The sequence below is a fragment of the Trichechus manatus genome, unplaced genomic scaffold (assembly GCF_000243295.1).
Source record: "Trichechus manatus latirostris isolate Lorelei unplaced genomic scaffold, TriManLat1.0 scaffold00030, whole genome shotgun sequence".
Classification (NCBI taxonomy): domain Eukaryota; kingdom Metazoa; phylum Chordata; class Mammalia; order Sirenia; family Trichechidae; genus Trichechus; species Trichechus manatus.
Genome location: NW_004443966.1, coordinates 2,392,221 through 2,404,458, shown reverse-complemented (window position 1 = coordinate 2,404,458; position 12,238 = coordinate 2,392,221). Strand labels below are relative to the sequence as shown.

At 40.4% G+C, this 12,238-nt stretch overlaps 1 protein-coding gene across 5 annotated transcripts in view; it reads left to right on the top strand.

The window, feature by feature from the left end:
* Positions 1–12,238, top strand: part of ZNF280D (zinc finger protein 280D) — a 116,358-nt gene that overhangs the window by 353 nt on the left and 103,767 nt on the right. The window lies entirely within an intron of this gene.

Sequence of the window (12,238 nt, the reverse complement as noted above, 5' to 3'; positions counted from 1 at the left end):
GGCAGCGACCCGGGGGCCGGGCCGCGCTTCGCCGCCTCACCTCCTCGCCTCACCTCCGCCTCCCGGCCGCCCGGCCTCACGCGCGTCGTCGCAGCCTGTCGTGGCGCTTCTCTCTGAGGCGGCCCCCTTTGATTTGTGTGCATTTTGTGTTGATGTTCGGCGGAGACCCACCCTCCGTTCCCAACAGACCGCCCTCGAGTCTCTCAGTCGTGGGAAAGGAGCTCAGGGGGTTCCGAGCTTTGAGGCATCGCGGCCCAGGGCCCGTCTTCTTGCCAGGCCCCAGCCGTCACCCGGCTTGCATACCCTTGTTCTTGTCGAAGGGATTCCCCTTCTGCCTTCGATCCCGCCGTTGTCCGAGGAGAAGGCCTTGCCGAGGAGCTGCCGCCAGACACGGCGTTCTCACCAGCTTTGCGGGTTTCGCACAATGAAACGCAAAGAACGATCTCATTCTGATTACCCTGCTCTGCAGATGGCAAGGGATTCCCCCTACTTACCTCAAGTTTTAATGCTTTTGAGGAGAAATCGGCTAGAAAGAGACAAAGTGAAGAAGCGCCTGCAAGCACGGGAGACCTTCAAGAGATTCTCTTTGTTTGCAGAGATTTGTTAGTTTTTTTTTTTTTTTAATTCCTTCAACTTAAAAATTTGACATTATTGTTGTTTCACGTTTGTACTGTGCGTCTTAAGTATTTGACGCCGTTCGTGCCATTAAACAAACTATTGAAACTAGAAGTAGGCTGCTTTGGGGATTACTTTGGCAACTCAAATGATCTCTAGGCAGAAATTTTCTGAGCCTGTGAAGGAACTGATTTGCTTATAATATTCATTTAGGGCCCTGTGTTCTTGATGCTGTGACATTAGTAATCATTCTTTTAAAATTGTGTCTTTTATCGCCTGATTTGTACCTCATAGCTCCTTTTGAGGTGGTCGGTGTTGACAGAACTGTGTTGAAGGTGAGGAAACAAGGTCAGGGAGAGGACTTTACAGGGGTCATGTGGCTAGGAAATGATAGACCCAATTCTGGAACCTTAGGTCTTTTGACTCCTAATTCAGTTGTCATAGCCCACTATGGTGTGTCCCGTTTTTTGTGAGAGTTACGCGGATGAGGAGAATCGACAAAGAGGCTTACCTAAAAAATTTGAGAAATAACTTCAGTTCCTTTTTTTTTACATTCTTAAGAGTTCATTTCTTAACTTTTCGACTTTTTATTATTTATATATGTTATTTTTTTCAAGGATATTGAAAAATTGAAGACTAGCTCATTTTAGCACACACTTACCACCTAGTTTCAACAGCTGCATTTGCTTTATCTAACTCGAAACAGTTTTTGCTGAACATTTTTAAAGTAAGTTTTAGATAAAATGACAGTTGTCCTAAATACTGTGTGCATGTCAGTATGTATTTCATAAAATTAAGGAAATTTTTCTGCATGACCAAACTACTCACACCTAAGAAAGTTAAGAATATTCCGTAATAGCTAATATATGTATATAGTACGTATTCGCATTTCCCAAGTGATCCTGAAGACGATGTTGTCATTTTTTTGAACCAGGATCCAATCAAGCATTATATTTGTGTTTGTTTTTTAAAAACATATAGGAGTTCCTCCTTTTTTTTTTTTTTTTTGGCATTGACCTTTTGAAGAGACCAGGCCAGTAGTCTTTTAGAATAAACAACAAACTGTATTTTACTGTTTCCTCACGGCATTGAAATCGTTCCCTCTATCCCATGTATTTTCTGTAAACTTCAGGTTAGGTCTAAAGGCTTGTGTAGAGTTGGTTTAATATTTTGGCAAGAATACATCATAAGTCATACTATGTACCTCAGGTTATACAACATTGGGAGACACATAAAATGGGGTGATCCTGTTAGTGATCACAGCTGCACAGGAGGAAAGACCTAGTGATCTGCTCCCATAAAGATTTCTGCCTAGGAAGACCTATGGGACAGTTCTACTCTGTCATATAGGGTGCTATGAGTTGGAATCGACTTGACAGCACATAATGACAGAACAATTTTCGTATTAGTACTTGGTATGAATTTACCTGCAGTAATCTTCTACTCTGCACATGTGGGGTTGCCATGAGTCAGAATCAATGGTGGTAATAACAGTAAACTGATAAACACATAGTTGGGAGCAGTCCTGTAGAAATGGGTGTTTGGGGGTTAGGAAGGAGGTGGTGGGACAGTTTTGGAGGACAGGACTAACCTATCTAGTTTAGGGAACTTGGAATTGCTGCTACCACCTGGCATCAGAGCGTTGAGTGGCCAGGCAAGAGGAGGAAGAAAGTAGGAGACATCAGACTGAAAAACTGCTTCCTTTGAAAGTTTGCCTGGAGCCCTTGTAGCAGTAGTGAGCTATGGTAAGTAGAAAAGTTAGGAGGTAGTTTGATGCTGGAGGACTGCACATCTTGGTGTCCCCACTTCAACTCATTCTCTCCAGTTAGGCTATCTAGTCCAGTCCTGCTTCAGCCCAGTATTTTACTACTTAGTGTTGGCTTTTTTTTTTTTTAGAAGGGGAGAGATGGGTAATGGGAAAGAAATAATTTTCTAGCCTCCTCTCCCACTTATTTTCTTTATTCAAGAGAACATTTAGAACCATACCAAGATTTTTTTTCTTCTTTTTCTTTTGTTATATGAACTGGGCAAGGGATGTACTTAAATGGAATAGCAACTTGCGTAAATAGGTAGTAATCTATAGTCTTAAGTGACAGATAAGAAGTTAGACATTTATATTGACAACCTATTTTGTTATTTCAAAAGTAACTTTTCAAAGGCGAGAAATATAACGCATAACCTTGAATTTTTTTTCTGTTCTTCAGAGAGGGACTCAAAATTTTCAATCAAGTTGTTACAAATAATGATTCAGGAAGACTTGATTTACTCAAGTGTTTTGTATAAAAAAATGTATATTTAGAAATTTGATTGATTTCTGCGAGATAATTTTCTTTTAAGGATTCTGTTAACCCTCAGTATACCAGGAAAAATAGTCATCACTGTTTGCCATCTAGATCCAATGGACTTATCGTTATTATTATTTTTTAACATTTTAAGTTATGTAACGTACATCCAAATGAGCCAGAGTATGTGTATGTTCAATTCCTTGGATCGATATCAAAACAAAAATACAAGATTATATTTTTTTAGAGCTCTCTTATATCCTCCAGAATATACCTAAGCTCCCCCAGAGGTCTATTGAGCCTGGTTTAGAAAATATTGAGGTAATCCATTGATAGTCTTAGATGGAAGTTCCATAAACATAGTTTAAAATAGATTACATCAAAAAAGAACATTTATTTGATCTGTTAGCTAAAAAGCCCTGGTAGATAATTTGCTTCAAGGATGACTAGCTTCAGATGTCACTAGGACTTGAAAGTCTCTCTACCCTGCCATCCTCTCTAACCCAGAATTTGTGGCTTTTCTTTTCTTTTTGTTTACTTCTTTTTTTAGGCAGTCTTTCTCCGCATAGTGACTCCATCATTCCCAGGCTTAAATCCTGCCAGCTCAGTGGAAAGACAGAACCTTTTTTCTAATAATATCAGCAGAGGTCTCAGAATTGACTTTTTTTTGAGCTTTCTGGGTTACGTCCCATCCTGATACAATTACTATGGCCAGAAAGAGGGAATGTGCTATTGGATGAACCTTGCTCATTTGTCTACCTTTGGAGCCAGGGAATTGGGCCAGTCCCATTTAAACCATATGCTCTGAGAGTGGGGAGAGGAGTGTTCCCTAATGGAAAACTGGAGTGTTGTTACCAGCAGAAAGGATGCTGGGCAACCAAAAGAAAGATAACGTTTATCACATGCTGCCTCTTTTCTGATGAGGTTGACATAATATTGATATTAACATAACTCTACCATATTCGACTAAAAATCCACTCACAGATTTCTTGGAAGAGAAAACCTAAAAGCAGTTCCAGCTCTTGAATCTAACTTTAAGTTCGAATCCTCTGGATAATGTTCATTCTGCTTGATGGGGTTGAAACATAGCTCCTCATGTATGGTAGCAGCTGCTAACATCCATTATAAAATAGTGGAGGGAAATCAGGATAAACCCAATTACAAGATTCTGTTTGGAAAAGGGAAGAAGGGAAAAAAAAGACTCAAGTCTTACCTAGCAGTGGTTTGAGTTGTTTTGTCAGTCAGTCTAGAATTCCTGGTTCTTCCATTGTTTAAGAGACTATCTCTTGTCCATTCTTCTTTTTGGCCATTGTCAGGTGAGCTTTGGGGAGGAGTCCTCTTCTTTGAGTACATCTGTCTAGCAGTCTATGATCTGTTAGAAAGTGGTTTTAGGTGCCTACGGATTGCCTTAAACCAAACACCAAACCCATTGCCGTCAAGTCGATTCCGACTCATAGTGACCCTGTAGGACAGAGTAGAACTGCCCCATAGGTTTCCAAGGAGCAGCTGGTAGGTTCGAACTGCTGACATTTTGGTTAGCAGCCGAGCTAACTGTTTTTATGCTGTGGCTCTCTTTGGCTGTCTCATAATGATATTTTTAAAATGCATTAAAAAAATATCTAGGATTATAAAGCAGGCTAGTTATAGTGCAATATAGTTGTCCAAATACAAGAAAAAACAAATGTTGTGATGTAGAAATATACATGCTTCTTTATTAATGTATTAAACAAGATCTGGTGGTAATCTAATAACCCAATTTCAAAGTAGTGATGAATGTCAATGACTTTTTGTTGTATCAGCAGCAACTGTAATGTGATATAAAAATATCTGTAATTTCTATTGGTGACAAATCATAAGTACTGCAGATACTACTGTGATCTGTTGCCTACATTCAAAATGGAATGAAATACTAAATTTCCTGAAAGTAAAAATGTAATTATTTTCCCATTGAAAAACACGAATTCTTTGAATTCTATCCATGGACCCTTTTGGAGATGTGGGGTTTATGGACTCCCAAGTGACTATTCCATCCCTAGAGATTAATCAACCACACGTTCTTTTTTTTTTTTCCCAGGTGGTAGGGGGGTGGGCAGCATTTCTTCAGCATTACAACCGCTTGAATGCCTTTCAGTTGATTTGCATTTTGTCCAGGGCTAGTAATCAAAGCAAAGATCATAGTCTATGAACTAATTTGCTCCTTGCTTCTAGGCTGCACCCTTGTGGGTTCCTTATTTCATGGGTAGTTGTTTCCGTTGTCAAGTCTGAGAAGCAAAGTCTGGAGGGTCTTAGGAGAGATCTGGGGGTTTCAGATGTATCCCAATCCCTATTTTATAGCCTGCTATGTTTCCTAACTCACTCACTCTACTTTTTCTATGTAGAGATGCAGGCATCAAGATTATCTGACTTTCAACTGTATAGGATTGCTGACTGTTGATAGAAAGGCCCTCATTAAACAAAATGATGTATGAAAATAGCTCTATTAAGTTCCTTTGTGGAGGGGGATAAGTAATAGATTCTCACAACTTTATTGAATAGAAAAAGATGAATAAAATTGTGCTACTTTTTTGATGCTCCATTATTAGTATCTGTGTTTATTTCTGAAGTTATAGCACAAGAGATGGCTTTCTAATCTCTTTTTTTTTTAGTGTTTTAGAGATTTTGGTATAGGGTTGCTATGAGTTGGAATCGACTCGATGGCAACGGGTTTGGTGTTTTTTTTTAATTCACAAAGTTATCTTATTTCATCCTCAGAATAATTACTTCTTTGAAGTAGGCAGTATTATCATCATTCATCCATTGCATATGGGGAAATTGAGTCTCAGAAAAAGCTAATTTCATTCACTGTAGTATTTACTGGGTACCAGATGCTGTCTGTTCATTTTGTAAGACAGGATACCTTGACCTTCCTGTGCCTCAGCCTCCGCCATTCTCTCTCAGGACCACCTGTTCTCTTCTACTTAGGCTAGGCAGCACAGTGCTAGTCCTGGACCCTGGTAGCACCAACCACCAGTGGAAGTGCCAGCTCTTAGACCATTTGGCCTATTCTGCATTTCACTGCATTCCGGAAGCTTCTAGCACTAGGATAACCTCACTCTGCCTGGGTTGGTGGAGAGTCATTGAACAGTTCGGAAGTAATAAATGATGATAATAATGAAATGATAAAATAATGAAAGCATTATTTTAGGAAGTTGTTAATTTAAAGGTTCTGAATTGAATGGATGAAAGCAGAGAGATCTGGATGCGGAGAGACAGAGTATGGGTGAATCTTACAAAGTAAATCTACTACTATAGGTGTGAAGTTCTAAGGCTCTGAACAAGTATAAAGTGAATGGAAAGGCCAGGGTGGTGGTGGGAAACATTCTGAAAGAAGAGTATAGGACTGGGGAATTGATTAGACATGAAGAGTAAAAGAGGCAGACATTGAAGAGAACTCCAAGATCTGAAGGATGATCTTTTAAAACTGCAGAATTCAGTGGCATTTAGTACATTCGCAATGTTGTGCAGCCATCACCACTATCTAGTTCCAGAACTTTTTCTTCACTTCAGAAGTAAACCCTGTACCCATTAAGCAGTCTGTCCCCATTCCCCCCTTTCTCCAGCTCCTGGCAACCAGTAGTCTGCTTTTTGTCTCTATGGCTTTGCCTATTTTGGACATTTGGTATAAATGCAACATGACGCATATTGTATGGTACAATATGTGTATCATGCAACATGACTCATCTCTTTCACTTAGCATAATGTTTTCAAGGTTCATTCATGTTGTAGCATGTATCAGTACTTTGTTGTTGTTGTTGTTTTTTAATTGCCAAATAATCCATTGTATGGATATACCACATTTTGTTTATCCATTCATCACTAGATGGACTTTTGGGTTGTTTCCGTTTTCTGGCTATTATGAATAATGCTATAGAACTAATTTTTGGGGAGAAGATAACATTCAGTTTTGGAAATGTTGAAGTTAAAGTATCCAGATAGCAGTTTTCAGCAGTTGGGAAATGAGGGATTGTAACTTGGTTGAGACGTCAGTGTTGGAGGTTTGTATTTGATGGTTAACTGCTATTGAGAACTGACAGGTAAGACTATGGAATTTATTAGACCTGTCTTTCAGGAACACTTAGTTTAGGGCTGAGACATTAACTTCATGGAAAAATCCGTTTTTACATTATTTAAGGAGGAAGAGAATCTGTGAAGAGTTAAAAAGGAGCAGGTGGGTAGAGGACCAGACTATTGTGGTATGGAAAATTACTGAGGATATTCAAAAAATGGGTGAAATAGCTGCAAGATGAGCAAGGAAAATGAAAACAAAGAAAGGGTAATTTGACTTGGCTATTGGGATCTTCGGATGGATACATTGAGTAGAATACCATAAAGTAGATAACGTCGTAGCTGCCTGTCATGGATTGAATTGTGTCCCCCCAAAATATCCGTCAACTTGGCTAGGCCTTAATTCCCAGTATTGTGTGATTTTCTGCCATTTTGTCATCTGATGTGATTTTCCTAAGTGTTTTAAATCCTACCTCTATGATGTTAATGAGGCAGGATTAGAGGCAATTATGTTAACTAGGCAGGACTCAATCTACAAGATAAGGTTGTGTTTTAAGTCAGTCTCTTTTTTTTTTATATTTTATTGTACTTCAGGTGAAGGCTTCCAGAACAAATAGTTTCTCATGAAACAGTAGTACACATGTTGTTTTATGACATTGGTTAACAACTCCACAACATATTAATCCTCTAACTTCTCAACCTTTTTTTTGGTGAAAATACACATAGCCAAAGATACACCGTTTCAAAAATTTCTACATGCACAGTTCAGTGACACTGACTACGCTCTTCCAATTGTGCTGTTATTCTCACTTAAGATGAAGGCTTACAGAACAAAATAGTTTCTCATTTAACAGTTACTACAAATGTTGCCCTGTGACAATGGTTAACAATCTCACAACACATCAACACTATCCTTACTCAACCTTGGGTTCCCTATCACCAGCTTCACTGTCCCCTCTGCCTTCTGGCCCTTGTCACTGGACTCCTGTACCTCGTTAGTCTCATTTGGTTTTATGGGGCTGTCCACTCCCAGGCCAAACGGTGAACCTCAGAGGTAGCTTCACCACTGAGCTAAAAGGGTGTCGGGGGGCCATACTCTTGGGGTTTCTCCAGTCTCTTTTAGGCCAGTAAATCTGGTCTTTTTTTTTTTGTGAGTTATAATTATGCTCTACATCCTTCTCCAGCTCTGTCCAGAATCCTCTGTTGTGATCCTGGTCAGAGCAGTCAGTGGTGGAGTACATCTAGCTGTACTGGACTCAGTCCGGTGGAGGCCTTGGTAGCTGTGGACAGTTAGTCCTTTGGACTAATCTTTTCCTTGTATCCTGTTCTCTTCATTCTCTCTTGCTCCTGAAGGGATGAGACCAGTGGAGTATCTCAGATGGCCGCTCATAGGCTTTTAAGACCCCAGACACTACTCACCAAGGTAGAGTGCAGAGCATTGTCTTTATAAGCTGTGTCATGCCAATTGAGCTAGATGTTCCCCGAGACTATGGTCCCCACAGCCCTCCGCCCAGCAATTCAGTCCCTCAGGGAGTTTGGATGTGTCTATGGGGCTTCCATGACCTTTCCTTGTACAGGTTGTGCTAGTTTCCCCTGTATTGTGTACTGTCTCACCCTTCACCCAAGATACCACTTATCTATTGCCTATTTAGTATTTCCCCCCCACCCCTCCCATCCCTGGTAACCAACAAAGATTGTTACATTTTGTGTGTCAACTTTTTCATGGGTTTTTACAATAGAGGTCTCATACAATATTTGTCCTTTTGAGATTAAGTCAATCTCTTTTGAGATATAAAAGACAGAAGTGAGCAGAGAGACATGGGGACCTGATGCCACCAAGAAACAAGAGCCAGGAGACTGGCGCATCCTTTGGACCTGGGGTCTCTGCGCTGAGAAGTTCCTCGTTTGGGGAAGATTGATGACAAGGACCTTTCCCCAGAGCCGACACAGAGAAAGCTTTCTGCTGGAGCTGGCACCCTGAATTTGGACTTCTAGCCTCCTAGATTCTGAGAGAATAAATTTCTCTTAGTTAAAGCCATCCACTTGTGATATTTCTGTTATAGCAGTACTAGATAACTAAGACACTGCTCTACTGTACTCAGCACGGTTTTGACTAACAAAGTTGCTGGAGTAGAGTGGTAATAACTAGAGCAAATGGTTGCAACGTGGATCAGTATCAACGGGGAGTAGGGGCTTTTAGTTGGATAAAGCGGGGGATACCAAAACGCAAACCTGTTGCCATCGAGTCAATTCCGACTCGTAGCAGCCCTGTTGGACAGAGTAGAACTGCCCTGTAGGGTTTCCAAGGAGCAGCTGGTGGATTCGAACTGCCAACTTTTTGGTCAGGAGCTGAACCCTTTAACCACTGCACCACCAGGCTCTGGATGAAGGGGGAAGGTGGTACGAAAAGAGAGTCCCCGAGTCCCCAAACAGTGTTGTGAAGAGGAAAGTTTCCTTTTTTTTCCTTTTGTAAATTGTTGTAAATATATATATTACACAATATTTCAGTGTTTGCATTTAATGTTTTTCACACGTACAATTTAGTCATATCAGTTACAGTAATCATGTTACACAACCATCACCAAGATCTCTTGCCAAATTTTCCATCACCACAACAGAAAATCAGTGCTGTTTAAACAGTGATTCCCTCCTGCTCCTGGTAGCTGCTGATAAACTTTGGTTTCTGTACATTTGCTTCTAGATATTTGATATGATGAGATCACAGAATATTTGTCCTTTTGTGATTGACTTACTTCACTCAGCATAATGTTTTCAAGGTTCATCCATGTTGTAACATGTATCAGAATTTAATTTTTCTTTACAACTGAGTAATATTCCGTTGTATGCATATACTACCTTTTGTTTATCCATGCATCTCCTGACGGACATTTAAGTTGTTTCCACCTTTTGGCAATTGTGAATAGTGCTGCAAAGAACATTGGTGTACTTGTGTCTGTGTTGCTGCTTTCAAGTGTCTTGGGTATGTACTTAGGAGTGGAATTGCTGGGTCATATGTAGTTCTGTGTTTAACTTTTTGAGGGACTGCCAGACTGTTTTCCACAGGGGATGTACTATAGATTTTTCATTCCACCAGCAGTGGATAAAGTACAATTCTTCCACGTTCTTGTCAACATTTGTTGTTTTCTGCTTTTTTGATCATAGCTATCCTAGTGGGGGTGAAGTGGTATCTCGTTGTGGTTTTGATTTGCATCTCTCCAATGGCTAATGGTGTTGAGCAGCTTTTCATGTGCTCTTGGCCATTTATTTTTCTTTCTTGGTGAAATGTCTACTCAAATCATTGGCTCTTTTTGTTTTGATTGAGTTGTTTGTGTTTTTGTTGTTAATTGTAGTTATTTATATATTCTGGATATTAAACTCTTTTCCAATGTATGGTTCCCACATTTTTTTTCCCAGTCTGTAGCTTGTCTCTTCAGTTTATTGTTGAAGTTTTTTGTTGAATGAAAGTTTGTTTTATTTTGATGAAGTCCAGTTTATCTGTTTTGTCTTCTGTTGCTAGTGCTTTTAGTGTCATATCTAAGAATCCATTGTTAAAAGCTGGGTCCCAAAGCAGTACTTTCATATTGTTCTCTAAGGGTTTTATGGTTTTAGTTTTTACGCTTAGGTTCTTGATCCATTTTGAGTTAGTTTTTGTGTATGGTGTGAGGTGTGAGTCCAGCTTCTTTCCTTTGATCATGGAAATACAATTGTATCAGTAGGGGAAGGTTTCTTTTTTTATGGAAGCTTTTAATGACTGTACAATTTAGATTGACTTGTAGATTTAAGCAGATTGCTGAAGAATAGCCTTTCTATTTATTAATAATACTACATGAAAAAAGTTTATGTTAATAAGCAAAAATGTTAAGATTCTGAACAGCTGATTTATCATGATGATGTGATATGATGTGTATTTGAGATGTTTGGTCTGAATCAGTATCCGTGAAGTAAATCTTGATATCATCAGGCAGTTGTGAATTAAATCATCGAATAGTTTATCTATTAAAATGTTACTTACGTTGTTTATGTAGATTACCGATTATTTTTCTTCAGGAACTTCTTGAGTAAAGCTGAGAATTTCATCCTTGATGTAGAGCTTCAACCCAATTGCTTCATTGTACTTGAAAATATTTGGAGCAGTATAGTAGATTGATTACCGAAATATTGTGTTCATAATTCCAAAATGAAATTGTATAATTCAACATTTTCAGTTAGGACAATTTTTTAAAACAAAAATAATAAAAAAATTATTTTTCTGTGTATGCAGACATTTACATACTTTGTTGGTACAGGGGGGCATTGGTGGTTCAGTGATAGAATTCTTGCCTTCCATGTGGAGGACCTGGGTTCAGTTCCTCACTAATGCACCTGTGATTTGATATTGATTGTTGTCTGTGAGCCATCGGTAAGTTATTATATTTATTTATTTTATGTTTGCTAGCTTCTTGTTTTGTTTTGATATACCCAAATAGGCTGCTTGTGTGAGCTAGCCTGATCACCGGTGCTCCTGAAGCTCCATCGTCCTGCCACCAGGTGGCCAGACCTGCCACTAAGTATGTGAGCCCAGGAGGCCACCCACTCCTGTATGGATTCAGCTTAGGTGTCCAGGTAGTCAGCCACCAAGTCTGTGGTGCAGGCTCTTACCTATAGTCCTAGACAGGCATGGGTGATTGGTGTAGGCACAGGCATCCGGCTGCAGCAGGGGGCACACGCTGAGCATGGCAGGGAGCTGGCGGCTGCCCTCGAGCGTCTAGGAGGAAAGCGTATCCCTGTTCCCTAGAGCACGTGGGTGGGTTTTGCAGCGGGGCTATGAGCGCCCAGTGCTGTTGGCTGTAAGGACTGGAGGGCACCTCTTAACCTTGGGCTCCTATCACAGGTGGCTAGGTGGCATGGGTGGAGCCACCAGTCCTCCGGCCCCTAATGTGGGTAGGTGAAGACCCTGCTTAATGGGCAGAGCAGTGTCAGATGTCACGAACCTGGCACTTCACAGCTGCAACAGTTGAAGTTAGACTTCAGGTATATACTGTGGTAATGAGGGCCTGCGCTGTTGAAATGGGCCCATACAAGTCTACGCAGGTAGAAAGGCACTCAAAGTCCGCGGATCCCTCATGCCTATGTGTATGCAAAGGAGCTGTGCCTACCCTGGGTAGCTTATTTTTCTCCTTGTTTGTTAATTTGTTCCCTTTCCAAGGCTGGGAGAATGGCTCAGGGTGTGTGACGGGTCCTTCTCTCAGCCCAGGGAACTCGGCAGTAGCTGAAGCCGTCCTGAACCCAGTGCAGAGCAAGGAGCAGGGTGGTAAATG